The sequence below is a fragment of the Arvicanthis niloticus genome, unplaced genomic scaffold (genome assembly GCF_011762505.2).
Source record: "Arvicanthis niloticus isolate mArvNil1 unplaced genomic scaffold, mArvNil1.pat.X pat_scaffold_381_arrow_ctg1, whole genome shotgun sequence".
Taxonomy (NCBI): domain Eukaryota; kingdom Metazoa; phylum Chordata; class Mammalia; order Rodentia; family Muridae; genus Arvicanthis; species Arvicanthis niloticus.
Genome location: NW_023046027.1, coordinates 27,034 through 39,674, shown reverse-complemented (window position 1 = coordinate 39,674; position 12,641 = coordinate 27,034). Strand labels below are relative to the sequence as shown.

Here is a 12,641-nt window from a genome sequence, read left to right as displayed (position 1 = left end):
GTTAATGTGTCCTGTGCAATTCTTACTCACAAGGATTCTGAACCCATAACCATGGTGAAAAATAAGACTGATAGTAGACAATCAGGATGATGCTGAGGCTCATAGTTAGGATACTAACAATGTTCAAGCTAGAATGGGTATTAACTCAAAATTATCTTTCAAAAAGACAGAAGAATTCTGAACAATAAAATAGGAATACCAGAGAGGTAAGGATGTTGCTAAGATTATTCCTACAGAAATGACATATGTTGCTAGGAAAAGGACAATGCATCTGTAGCAGATTTTCAACAGAATGGAGTCAAATCAAGACTCATGTACATACCATATTTCCTTCTACATATCTCTTCAAGTTTCCTCTGTATTCAACCATGACAACTGAAAAATTAGCTTCTCAGATTGTCTCTTCTGTTATGCATCCTCCTTACAGCTTCAACCTGCATCTTTCCATGCTGTGAGACACTGGGCTCCAGGAACAACATGACTTTTGCCCTTTGATGTCTAAGTAACTGTGATTATACACAGATGACTTACACAAGGTTGGTGCCCTATGTATTTCACATGGTGTACAGACTTACAGGCCATTGCTCTCCCTGTTGAATAGTAGCCATATAACATATGGAGGGTAAAGCTTTTTTGCAGTGATATAAACACTGAACATTGGCAATGTTTTTTTATAGTGAAGCATATTGTTGTCGCAACACTTAACAGGCAGTGGCTGGTTGGTGTATCTCTCTGAGTTCAAGGTATTTTGGTCTACACAGTGAGAGTCAGGCCAACCTGAGCTATGTAGTAAGACTCTGTCTCAAAAAATCAGAAAACCTGAAAAGTTGATCACACACTTCTAATGAACCCTAATATAACCTATTGGTTCACCAGCTGGATTTGTGAAGAGTCTTGACAGAAATAAAGCTTTCTGTCACTGGTGTCTCATCTTGTGAGTACACATTGTTTATATATCTTCAGGAAAAGTTTATATAATATCCCCAAAGCATCCCAAGGGTTTAGTCTGGTTGAAGGAATGAATAATAACTAAAAAGATGTTCTGAGAGAAAAAGATCATGCAGCTCTGAGCTTTTATAGGTGAAGGTGCAGACTCAGGAAACAACCAGGTTCATCTGGTGTTTGGTCCTAGTTCCTTTGATTGGGATCATCCAGGCAGATATAGATGGGCACAATGGAGATGATGTGCATGAAGAGATCATAACCAGATTTCGGCTGTATTGCCAGCACAGAGGCAGCTGAGAGAATAGGATGAGTTTTAGAACTGGGTGAGATGCAAGTGGTTATGTCTCAAAAACCAAAACTAAAGAACCACAGAGTCAGAAACCACATATTCTGGAGCCCAACCCACTACAGATCTGGAAAAAAATAGTCAGATGCTCCAGACGAGTTCCTCTTTCTCAGAGCCTGATAATATGACAGCCTCACGACACAAAGAAGAATCCCAACTGTGTAGGCCATATACTTTGTGTCTGTTTATTTGGCAAGAAGATAAACTCTGCAAACTTGCAGCAACTAAAGGATGCCATGACCCCCACACTCAAAGCACTGCTGTATCTTGGTGAGATGTAAAGACTGAGGGGGAGAATTTTTGTCTGAGAGGAAATCTACCTCACAACCATTCTGTGGAACATCAGGATGTCTCATCAGCTCAGAAGTCATCTGAATGTGGAGGAGCTGCTCAGGTTTCAGTGCAAGCACTCACAGGTATCTCTCTTTCAGGATTGATCCTGGGATCTGGGAACCCAGTACTGTCAGGTGAGTGTCTTCTTAGCTGTAGCATTTTAAACATATTTGATAGGGACTACAGGTCACTCCTGAAAGAAGAAAATGGAGAACAGCAGGTGTGGGCTGATGCTGGGGATGCCTGAAACATTCTTGGTCTGACCACTGGTATCTGAAGGATATATCCTTGAACACAGCTGCTGATATTTTCAGGGGCCTTCTCTAAACCCACAATCAAGGTGGTGCCAAGCAATGTGGTGACCATTGGGCAACAGGTGACCATCTTCTGTGAAGGGTCTTTACATGGAAAAGAATACCATCTCCACAAAGAAGGAAGTCCAGATTACCTGATACCAACAACCCTTCTAGAAACTGAAAAGAAGGCCAAGTTCTCTATCTCACCGATTCAATGGAATCATGCAGGTCAATACTGGTGTTCCTATAAAACCCCAACTAACATGTTACAAGAAAGTGACATCATGGAGCTGGTGGTGACAGGTGAGAAGACTTTACCTATACTGCAGGATCTTCCTTGAGAAAAGGACTGTGTTTTTTGGAGACCCTTTCTTAAATCTGAGAAGAGGGTAACAATGCTTCCCATGTGATTTCACTTAACAGGCTTCCTCATCTCTCTTAGGAGTTATCCTCGGTGAAGTCAGGCTGTCTGCCCTTCCCAGCTATGTTGTGACTTCAGGGGGAAATGTGACCCTTCAGTGTGCATCACAAGCTCCATATAATAGGTTTATTCTAATGAAGGAAGATGAGAAATTCTCCACTGTGGTGCCCTCATGGCAAACATACCCTGCATTACGACGAGCCCTTTTCACAGTGGGTCCTGTTACCTCCAACCAAAGGTGGAGGTTCACATGCTATGGATATTACTTGAGTAACTCCCAGTCGTGGTCAAGGCCCAGTAACCTCTTAGAACTCCTGGCCCCAGGTAAGGAAGCCATTGCTTTCCCTTGAATGATTTTACATCTGATACAGGATTCCAGAGAAGGATGTGATGTGTAGTGGATGATTGAGAGCCAGGGATACTGAACCTAATGTGTGATACTGCTGGATGTAAGGTGCAGAAATCGGGGTTGATATTAAAAGTGGAACCCAAGAGTTTTGGGAAATGTGTCCCTGTGCTATTGTAGATCTGCTTAAGTCTCATTTGCAAGTGTTACCTTCTTTGAGCAACTTTCCTGACAGGCATACCTCATGTTCTACTTCCTTACAGGGACCCATCACAAACCCATCATCTGGGCTCATCCAGGTTCCATGATAACCTCAGGGAGCCCTGTGACCATCTGGTGTGAGGGGGACCACAAAACCCAAACATATATGCTATATAGAGAGGGAAGCCTAGAATCCTGGGACAGACAGCTCCAAATGGACCACAATAAAGCAAAACTCAGCATCCCATCTGTGACCCATCTGAATGCAGGGCGATATTCCTGCTACTCTTACACCTCTGCTGGATGGTCAGAGCCCAGTGACACCCTGGAACTGGTGGTTACAGGTGAGAGTGCTCTCAGGAGTCTAAGATCCAGATGTTATTGTCATGGAAATACTAACCCAACAGTACCTCCTACCACAGACCATCTATGGAGGTGATTGTTTATGCTGGTTCATTATTTCATGCGTATCTCTCCTAGGAGTCTATGAAAAACCCACCATTTCTGCCCTACAAAGCCCTGTTGTAAACTTAGGAGTGTTTGTGAACATCTCATGTACCTCAAATCAGATATTTAACCGGTTCATTTTAAGAACCGATGATCAGAAAATCTAAAGATCTTTTGGCTTACAAGACCCATACTCTATGGCGTCTCTGGCCAGGTTCCAAGTGGGTCCAATAACTTCTGGACAAAGTTGGAGATTCAGATGCTATGGCTATTCTGAAGATAATCCTCAGGTGTGGTCAGAAGCCAGTGACCTATTGGAGTTCCTGGTCTCAGGTGAGGGAGCTGAAGCGTCTCTGTGAAATAACATTGCACTTGACACAGGTTCCCAGTGGAGGCCCTGGTATGTGGTATGTCCGAGGACCAAATGCTCCTGAGCCAAAGACACAGTATGCAGGCTTTGGTTTTTATCATCCAATAAAGTGTGTGTGGGGTATGTGATAATGAGAATGAAACCTGGGATGTTCAGGTGAGTGAAGGGTCTTCTTATGTCATTACCAATTCTTTGGCTATTCATTGAAAGTCAAGACTCAGCACAGTATAGTTGATCGTTACTGTAGAACTGTGCAAAGTCCTACGTCTTACTCACCTATTTCCTTGCAGGGACCCTCCAGAAACCCACCTTGTGGGCTGAGCCGGGTTCTGTGATCCAATCAGGGAATTCTGTGACCATTTGGTGTGAGGGGACCATGGAAACCAACATATATTTCCTGTATAAAGAAGGAAACACATTTTCCTGGCTCAAACAAACTCCAAAGCAGCCTGGTAACAAGGCCATGTTCTTCATTGCATCCATGAGAAAGCATAATGCAGGGCAATATCACTGTTACTGTTACAATTCTGGTGGGTGGTCACAGCACAGTGACACACTGGAGCTGATGGTGACAGGTGAGAGGACACTTCCAAATCCCCGAGAACTTCCTTTAGAAAGGTGTATGTTCACTGTGGTGTCTCTTCCTCAAATCCCAGTAGAGCCAGACAATGTTTACCACATATTTCACCTAACAGGCTTCCTAGTTTCTTCTAGGAGTTTACTCCAGCAAAGTTACCCTGTCAGCCATTCTCAAGCCTGTGGTGTCCTCTGGAAGGCATGTGACCCTTCAGTGTGACTCACATCAGGCATATAAAAGGTTCATGCTAACTTTAATGAAAGAAGAGAAACTCTCCAGGACTGCATATATAAAATACATACTCAAGGTCATCCCTGACCCAGTTCATATTGGGTCTTGTGACCCACAACTAGAGATGGAGGTTCACATGCTATGGCTATTACTTGAATAGCTCCCACCTGTGGTCAGTGCCAAGTAATCAGATAGAACTCTTCATCTCAGGTAAGAAAGCCCTAGCCTTCCATTTAAATGATATCACTACAGAAACAGGATCCCAAGCAAAGACTTGATGTGTGGTAGGTGATTGATCCTAGGCTTCTGCACCTATTGTTACAGAATGTGTAATATAGCTGGACCTGTGTGCAAAAACCTAGGTGAATAATAACTGTGGATATCAAGAGTCCAGAAAAATGTGGGATCCTTGTGTGTCCTTCTGCTATTGTATATCAGTTTAAATGTGATTTGTCACTGTGACTTCTGTGCAGCAATCCTAAGATATGTACATCTTCCTCTACTTTGTAGGTCCCGTCAAAATTTTACCATCTGGGCTCATTCAGGCTCCGTGATCCCCTCAGGGAGTTCTGAAACCATATGGTGTGTGGGGACAACAGGGACCTATGTGATACATAAACAGAGAATCCCAGAATCTGGGACAGAAGGATCCAAATAGAGCACAATAAAGTAAATCCCACCATCCTTTTTTTTTGACAAGCCTGAATGCAGAACTATACAACTGTTACTCTTACGAATTTCTAGGTTGACAGAGCCAAGTCACAACCTGTGCTGGTGGTGACAGGTGACAATTCTGTAAGGTTCATAATCCTTTTCTTTTTCTCCAGGAAATACTGTTCCAAAGTTGTTCACCCACAGTCCATCTGCTGAGGGCAGTGGGAGCTTTTTTCTCATTTGACAGTGTGCCTCTTCTTTTCACAGATGTACACCATGGCAAACCTATTCTTTCAGCCTTTCCCAATCCTGTGGTGACCCCAGGAGTTAATGTGACCCTCCAATGTGTCTCCTCAAAAAAATATGATTGGTTCATTGTGACTGGGAAAGATTTGAAGTTCTCCAGGTCCCAGAAGGCACAGTTCATAGACACTGGGAAGTCCCAGGCCCTGTTCTCTGACATCTCTGTGGCATTTAGCAAGAAGGGGCCCTTTAGATGTTATGGATACAATGCAAGTACCCCATATGTGTGGTCAGAGGCCAGTAACCATCTGGAGATATATGTTTCAGGTGAGGAAATCTTGCCTTTTATTTAACTGTATTTTGATACCACAAAATATTTTGTTATTATATTAGTCTTGCCACTTCCAGGAGGTTTCTGGGAAATAAGTGGCCGAAGAAAGGTCTTGACTACTAAGGCCAAAGCATTAGGGGTCATTTCATATTCACAACAGGATCAGGGTGGAATGTATTACAAGATCAGCTCTATGACATGTTATCTCTCATTGTTTCAGGGTTGTCAAGGAAGCCCTCCCTGCTGAACCAGCAAGGCCCTGTTCTGGCCCCTGGAGCAGACCTGACACTCCAGTGTTCCTCTGAGACCAGTTATGACAGATTTGCTCTATCCAAAGAGGGTAAAAGTGACCTCACACAGCTCGTTGTCAATCAGTCACAGACTGGACAATATTATGCCAACTTCACCTTCGGTTCTGTGGATTTCTCTATTGCTGGCCAATATAGATGCTATGGTGCATCCAGATCTTCTTCTGAGTTGTCATCCCCTAGTGTCCCTCAAGACATCCTGGTCACAGGTGAGTAAAAGTTGTGAATTCAGCAAGGATTCAACTTGGCACAGACTTGGGAGGAGACCTTGGAATTATCATCAAGATGATGATGAAAATCTCAGGGTGAGGTTAATCTTCTCAGGAATCTCAGAGATCTACCAATTGACAAAGGAGTGGATGGGGGACTAACTGAATATATAGACTAGATACTGAAATAGAACCTCAGAACTGTGACTGTAGCTCCTCACTCATGTTTCTCTTTTCTAGGACATCCTCATATCACACCCAATCTGTCAGTGCATCCAGGCACCATTGTGTCCTCAGGAGAGAATGTGACCCTTCTCTGTCAATCATCAATCCCAATGGACACTTTCTTTCTGTTCAAGGATGGTGCTGCCTATCCTTCTATGCATCAGAGATTAAAGTTCCAAGATCCGCAATGTGAGGCAGAATTCTTCCTGAGTGCTGTGACCCCAGTCCTTGGGGTCTCTATATGTGCTTTGGTTCTCAAAGCTCATCTCCTTACCTGTTGTCACACCCCAGTGTTCCTGTGGAGATCAAAGTCTCAGGTGAGGTGATTCTGACCTGTGTGAGCTCAGAAGGTAACCCATGATTTATGACCAAGGAAGCTCTTGGATGGTATAGGAGTATGTTTAACATAGAAAAGATCATACAAAGAAGGTTCATTATTCAGAGATTAAGAAATAAACTGATATTTTATAATTAATGACCATTCCACCTTCTACATGGAATCTAGAATATTCCATGTAGAAAGTAGAAGGTTCTGGAGAGGCTGCAGTTTAGATGTAAGACTAAAAGGGATGAAAGTATGCAGGTGATCTTCCACACATCATCCTCACAATCTATTTGCCACAGTCTTTCGGTACTCACAAACCCATTCCAACAAAAGTTTTAGATTTTCCTGTCCAGGAAGTTTATCCCATTCTAAAATGCATGGAACCTCTGTCTCTGTGAGTCTCCATTCCTGTATTAGCTTGGATGGTGATCAATGTGCTGGGTATGGAAGTCAGATTTTACCAACATCCCTAGTAACAGAGAATCTCAGAGGCTAGGCTGCAATATAGGCATGCTGATGAATAGTGATATTAAGAGGAGCACATAAATGAGAGGTGTCAAGTCCCCTGATTGCTTTACTCAACAGTATCAGGTCATGAAACTCCCATGGTGTCTGACCACAGAGGTCTAAGCAAGAACTCTGTTGTGGGGAGAGTATATGGATCATGCTATTTATGGGGTTGGTGAATTTTCTTCAGGAGAGGTTGACATGGAAAAACCACTCTATTGTGTAGTTTTCAGTTTCTACAAGTTGAAATTAGAGCTCTCACAGAGGCAGCAAGTTCTTGTTATTCCTCATATTCTCTGTGTCATCTGCTTACAGAGAAAGGCTCTAGAATCCACTTCTGCAACAGTTCTTTCCTATTTGCTGCTGGGATGGTGACTTCGTGTGGGGGTGTGGTACAAAGCTAGGGAAGAGCATCAAGGATAATTCCTTCGAGTTTATAATGTTTAGCTCCAGTGTAGGGAACTAGACGGGAGACCAGATACCTCCAGATTAATCCACAACAACATACCTTTCTTCTAGGTGACCTGGAACAGGTAAACTGACTGCAAGTGTTGGGATATAGTTTCATGTTGCATGGCTATCACATTGAGAGTTAGTTAACATAAATACACAGCATGGCCATTCACTTAGTAGGACCTGTTTTAAAAATATTTTTATTTATTCTTCTCTTATACAATACATTTTGGTGCAGCTTTCCCTTCCTGCACTCTTCCCAGATGCTCCTTCTTTCAATTTCCCCCAGTTATACTTTCCCACACATTTTCATCAGAAAAGAGCAGTACACATAGGAGAATCAGTTGAACACAGAACAACAGGATACAATAAGACCAGGCATAAACTCTCACATCAGGATTAGTTGATCCAACCTAGTAGGAAAAGTAGGGTTCTAAGAACAGTCAAAGGATTCAGAGACAACTCCAATTACCAGTCAGGAGTCCCCTTTCCACAAACACCAAGCAAACAACCATAGCATATATGCAGAAGACCTAGTCTTGAATCATTCAGGTTCTGTGATAGCCTCTTTAGTCTCACATAGTAGGCTCTTTTCCACAGCCTGTCACTTATGATATCACTTGTGTCCTAGGACTGGCAAGGTCCCAGAAGTCTATGATATGGGTCTCCGTGGTCTTCCTCCTACTGCTCATTGTCCTCACCCTCTTTTTCCTCAGACTCTGCCACCAGATCAAGCACAGGAAGGGAGGTGAGCAGGATGTGGGAGGCCTGGGTCTCAGTAGACAGTGGGTCTCACTGTGGAATCTCCAAGTAGGGGTTTAGGACACCAGCCCAAGGAAAAAGCATAGCCTGGGGCAGATAAGTTTAGAAACATTTCTGTAGAATCTCAGATCAGAGGATATAATCCTGAAACCTGTCCAATGTCAGGTTGTATCAGCCTTTCTATCTGTTAGAATATTTGAACACATGCAATTAATTTTAAATGTCCCTTTCTTCTGAGATTTTGTATAGTAAGAAGTCTCCAGGTCCAGGCTGAGGCTTTTTCCTCTTTTGCAGTACAGACAAAGACTGACTTGCAACATCCCAACGAAGCTTCAGAGCCAATAAGCATGGCTGGACACCTGCAGAAGAGGTAAAACTCATGCCCAACAACCTAGACACCACACGCCTGATCGATCACTGCCACTTGACACCCTCTTGTCTTTTCAGTTCCAGCCTAACTCCTGCCATCCGGGAAGAAATCTTGTGTGAGAAAGAGGGCCTGGGAGGGAGATGTCTGAGGTCTCAGCTTCACAGTGCTGGTGAAGTATCAGGAACTCTGAATCCTCACTATGTACCATTACCGTCATGACCTCTTCTATTTTCAATCAGAAAACGTGCATGGATCTGGTCCTGGGAATCTGCATGGGGAAAACACTTGTGCTTTGTTATTACAGATGCTACTGTGAAGGTCACAAGGCCTGCAGACAGTGTGGAGCTAGACATACTGGTGAGATTCTTATTTATTCACATCACTAAGAACTTATGATCTGAACCACCACAGGAAGAACCTCTGTCCTCCCTTCTTTCAACCATCAGTATGTTCCAAAGCTGGCTTCTTGTTTCTGGAAACACCTGCTTCCAGTAATTTCATTCTTGCTTTGTTTACTTGTGACTCATATTTTCTAACTCCTCAGTATCTGTCTGGTTACTAACATGTTTCTTGTTCTTTTATGTTAAATATTATTATTTTTATTGGATACTTTATTTATATTTTAGATGGCATCTCCTTTCCCCATTTCCTCTCCCTAGAAAATCCCTATCCCATACCCCATTCACCTTTTTGCTTTTATACAATTTTTTTAAACGTCAACCAAAGGCTTTATAAGTTTAGTAATGCTCAATATCAATCAGAAGTGTAACCTAATACCCAATCTAGATATATCAACTATCTGTGACTGGCAGAGACATGTGAATATCCACCTCCATGTCTGGCCCCCTCTCTCTTCCTCTCTCATCACCTAGATCCTCCTCTCCTTCTCCTCCTCCTCTCCTTACTCCTCCTCTCTGTACTCCTCCCACCTTAGCTCCTCCTACATATCACCCTTCCTGTTAAAATAAAACTTTTCTCTCAAAATACAGTTAGAGCATAACTATAATAATTTATGTCAGTAAGGTGCAAGAGAGACCTAATACCCAGTCCATCATTTTGTTGACTAAGCAGAACCTCTGTCATCTCTCCTAAATAAAAGACTTAGTTCTGAACCTGGCTTTTTTTCTTGGCTTTAGAATGAATATCAGCTGAAAACCATCCTCTCAAAAGTTTTCTCCCTGATTTATATCTTTTGATATAAATTTCTCTCTCACCCTGTTTAAGTACTGGTGAAGAATCATTGGGGAACTAAAATCTACTCATTTTGTTTCTTTGTTTGTGTTCTGCAGAGCCAACATGAGGATGACACGTCCGTACACTTGTATGCCCAGGTGAAACCTGCTAGACTCAGAAGGGCACAGACCACCTCTTCTTCCCTGTTGCCAAAGGAGTTACAGGACTCAAAACACAGACAGATGAACAGAGACCAAGTGATAGATGAGCAGGTGGGTCTTGACTTCTCCAGACCCCCGGTTTCCCAGTGGCCAATACAACCCTTCTTTTACTGTTTTCTATTTCAGGCTGATACATCCCAGAATCTTCATGATGTGACCTATGCCCAGCTGCGCATCATGACACCAGGACAGGCAAACCTCCCTCTTTCCAAGAAGAAAATGCTGAGCTGAGATCCTTCTCTGATGTCTACCAGTCCAGGGAGATCTAGAATCTACATTCTACAGGGAAGGGAGGACTCAGCTATGTCAGAAAATAAGATCTGCCTCAGGTGCACTGTCATTGCGCAAACATAACTGATGTCTAGCATATTCTGAGTTCTTTAGGGACTCACTCAATTCTGGAGACTGAGATAAGTAATATGCCTGCTTGTTACAAATAGAGTCAATGCTTTGTCAGTAACTGATACACAAAATGAGGAAAAAAGAAAGTTTTTGTTCTGTGTTTTCTGTTTTGTTTTTATATTTTTTTGAGATTATTGTATAATTACATGTTCCTCTTCCTTTCCTCTGTCTAAATGTGCTCAATGACTCTTGTCCACTCTCTTTCACATTTGTGATCTTTTTTCATTAATTCTTATCACATGAATATACACATATGAGTATGTGTATACAAAGTTGCGAAACCTTTTAATCTTAATATATACCTTTTGTCAATTATATCTCAATGAAGCTGAAATTTGAATGATGAAGTAACCATAATTATTGTGTCATAAATCTGATGAATGCAGAACTGATCTGAATTAGTAGGAATAATGGCCCTGGTCACTGAGAGATTGAGTGAGAAGACCTGCGATAAGAAATAAGAAGATAAAAGCAATAGTTGGATGAAGTCTTGCATAAGTTCATGCCTTAGGACAAGCAAATTAATTAAGAAATATACTATCCTATTTGAGTCCCCTCTCCAGCAGATGTGACATAGACTGCCTCAGCATTAGACTGACCTACAAGTTTGATCCTGGAAAAGGGCACAGAAGTAAACTTCCCTTTGTCCTTTCAACTCTGAAAATTCTCTTAGAAAGACCTCTCTGAAAGTCTCAGGTTGTTTTGCCTTTATAAACAGAAACATGCATAAATATATGCACTCACTGATAAGTGGATATTAGCCAAAAAACTCAGAATGCCCACGAAGCTATTCACAGACTGTAGGAAATGTAACAGGAAGGAAAGCCCAAGTGTGAATACCTGAAACCCACTTAGAAGGGGAAAAAAATAATCATAGAATATAGAGGGAGGGAGGAAATTGTGTGGAAGAAAAGAAGGGGAATGGGAACGGGGAGGAGAAAAGAAGGGGCAGGATCAGGTATGAGGAAAGACAGCAGGAACACCCAGAGGGCCAGGATAATGCATCAAAATATGCAGTAGTGAGGGTTAGGGAGTAGGGGCAATCTCTGGAAAGTCTCAGAGACTTGGGATGCGAGAGGCTACCAGGACTCAACTGGGATGACATTAGCCAAAATGCCCAATAGTGGGGAGACTGAACTGGAAGAGATCACTTCCAGTATATAGACACAGCCTCCAGTTAAGGCAGGGGAGCACAAACTCATCTTCAAAATTTTTAATGCAGAATTGTCCCCAACTAAAAGAAATGCAGGGACAAAAATAGAGCAGAGACTGAAAGAAAGTCTACCTAGTGACTGGTTCAACTTATGATACATCCCATGTATGGGCACCAAACATGAGACTGTTACTGATGCTATGTGCTTCAAACAGGAGCCTAGTGTGGCTGTCCTCTGAAAGGCTCTACCAGCAGATGACTGAGACAGATGGAGATACTTACAGCCAACTATTGGACTAAGGTCAGGGACTCCTGTTTAAGAGCTAGGGTAAGAACTGTAGGAGCTGAAGGGGATTGTAACTCCATAGGAAGAATAATAATATCAACTAACCTGGATCCCTCAGAGCTCCAAGGGCTCATACACAGGCTGGTTTGTGGTCCCAGGCACATATGTAGCATAGGACTACATTGTATGGCCTCAGTGGGAGAGGATGCTCTTAATCCTGTAGAAACTTGATGCCCCAGTGAAATGGGATGCTGGTGGGGGTGAAGTGAAACTGGGTGGGTGGGCTGGTGGGCAGGTGGGAAAGCACCTTCTCAAAGGGAAGGGAAACGGGGAGTGGGGTGAAAACTAGGGGTTGGGGCACCAGGAAGGAGGAAAGCTTTTGAAATATAAATAGGTAAAATAATTTAATAAGAGTTAAAAAAGAAAGCAACTATGTTGTTTTAGCTTCCTGGATAGAACCATGGAAAAATATATAAAATACCATTGTAAATTAATGACATCATCAT

The 12,641-nt window shown here is 42.5% G+C and overlaps 1 pseudogene across 1 annotated transcript; it reads left to right on the top strand.

Annotated features, from left to right (window-relative positions):
- The first annotated feature begins 1,400 nt into the window (after positions 1 to 1,400).
- LOC117701989 (leukocyte immunoglobulin-like receptor subfamily B member 3) lies at positions 1,401 to 11,039 on the top strand (annotated as a pseudogene). Its single transcript, XR_013070291.1, has 16 exons — positions 1,401 to 1,561; positions 1,723 to 1,758; positions 1,939 to 2,223; positions 2,363 to 2,665; positions 2,951 to 3,232; positions 3,369 to 3,668; positions 3,996 to 4,280; positions 5,435 to 5,737; positions 5,962 to 6,258; positions 6,499 to 6,800; positions 8,400 to 8,516; positions 8,825 to 8,900; positions 8,978 to 9,074; positions 9,205 to 9,257; positions 10,190 to 10,345; positions 10,421 to 11,039. The product of XR_013070291.1 is annotated as a leukocyte immunoglobulin-like receptor subfamily B member 3 (transcript).
- Positions 11,040 to 12,641: the final 1,602 nt, after the last annotated feature.